This window comes from Peromyscus leucopus, chromosome 9 (assembly GCF_004664715.2).
Source record: "Peromyscus leucopus breed LL Stock chromosome 9, UCI_PerLeu_2.1, whole genome shotgun sequence".
Lineage (NCBI taxonomy): Eukaryota > Metazoa > Chordata > Mammalia > Rodentia > Cricetidae > Peromyscus > Peromyscus leucopus.
The window spans coordinates 17229481-17231479 of NC_051070.1; positions in this window are offsets into that span (position 1 = coordinate 17229481).

Below are 1999 nucleotides of genomic sequence, written 5' to 3' on the forward strand. Positions count from 1 at the left end.
TACTTCACTCCTTTGCTGAATCACAAAGCACCATTGACCTAGGAACACAGAACATGAAGATTAGATAGAAGAAAAGGACTAGCATTACAAGCAATAATTGTATGGAGGAGAACATGATATGTGCATGCCATAAAGCATGACCTTGGGACACACAGGCATTTCTGCCTTGGCCCTCTAGAAGTATGCTAAGCAGAAGATCTGAAGGGGACCTCATGGAGGGTTGATGTTCCACAATCTCTAGTCCCTTTTCTCCAATCTCTGCTGGCAGCACATCAGGCATCTTGTATACCATCCCTGGCAGTGGGATACCTTGTTCAAACTTGATGCAGTGGGGAGGGGCTTGGTCCTGTCTCAACCTGGTAAGCCAGACTTTGTTGACTCCCCAAGGGAGGCCTTACCCTCTCTGAGGAGTGGATGGGGGTTGGGGGAAAGGGGAGAGGGAGTGGGAAAAGGGGACGGAGAGGGAACTGTGGTTGGTATATAAAATGGAAAAATAAAACAAACAAACAAACAAAACAATACCTGTCTTTGGAATAGCCTAGTGGACAGTAAAATAATCAGAGGTCCTTCACCTTCACCATTGCTTATTCTTTCTGCTTCCATATATTCTAAAACAATCTATTAAGTTCTTGGTATAAATGCTGCCAAGTAATCTCAGTGGGATATACTATTCAGCACCTCGATATTTTAAAATAATTGCACTGTTCCCGAAATGCTGAAAGGATTCTAAGAGGAGTGTTTTCATTGTTGCACTATGACATTTAGCTCATTTCCAGTATCTTATGAGGATAATTAAACCCCCGGGCTTAAGATTTTTTATTAAAAGTCAGAAGAATATGTTACATGACATTTCTGCACATGCACACAAACCATTTGAATGCAAATTTACTATAAAAAGAAAAGTTTTGAAAGCTGATATCATCACTGAAAATATTTTTATCAACTTACAATATTGAGAAAAAACATACAAAGTTAGTTACAAACTTACATCTCTTATTATATTGTATACTCTAAATTATTTTAATTTTAAAACAGTGAAAATCACCATGTGTGATACTAGTGTACAATTAACACCAGAGATGTATAATCATTTTTTTAATTTACAGTTACTTCCACAAGGTAATATTTTGTTCCTTTTACTTTCTGTTCATTTTTCTCTCTGTGTCAGTTATGAAGCCTCTGAAAAGTAAGTTATATTATGAGTCATTTGACACTCAAAGATGACAAGTTGTGAAATGTCCTAAGGCATTTTTCTGTCTTTTAAAAATCTTACTTTTTATAAATACTCATGAATTTCAATGGAGAAAAATAAATGCATTTCATAATGAGCTTGTTGCCTTGTTCAGAATTTTACATTCAGCATTCTTAAAGTCCACCACCAATTTTGCTTTACATTCAGAAGCCTTCATAACCTCTATATTATGTGAGAGCCAACTGTGACTCATACAAAAGCATGTAAAGACTCTAGCTGGAGTATCTTCATTTTATAGTAAAATTGATTTACTGTGTTTAACTAAAATTTTCTTTTCATATATATCTATAGTCAATGTAATAACATTCATAGTTAAATTCATCATTCACTAACGAAAATCAAGCATGTGAGAGAACATGTGTTAGCTTATATTGCTAAGCCATTCATTCATTAAAGGGGATTTTTCTGTAATCAAATGATCTGTCAGTATGAGACACAAAAGTTAATGTAAATGACACCACTGAAATAAAAATTAATATTCCAGTAATATTTAGTGACAGCAAGGGAAGAGAAACAGTAAAGCATGATCAATCTGCACAGTGAAATTTAATTTACATTAATTTTTTTATTTCAGTAACTATTTTCATAGTTCTATAACATATACCATGGAACCTAGGACTTAGTTGTGTGTAGTAGGAAAAAAAATCATCTCATCCCTTCTTACTTTAGAACAGTGATGAACAATGAAAGATACATGTTAACCTTACTACAACTATGTACAATGTTTGAGCAAAGATTCTAATGATC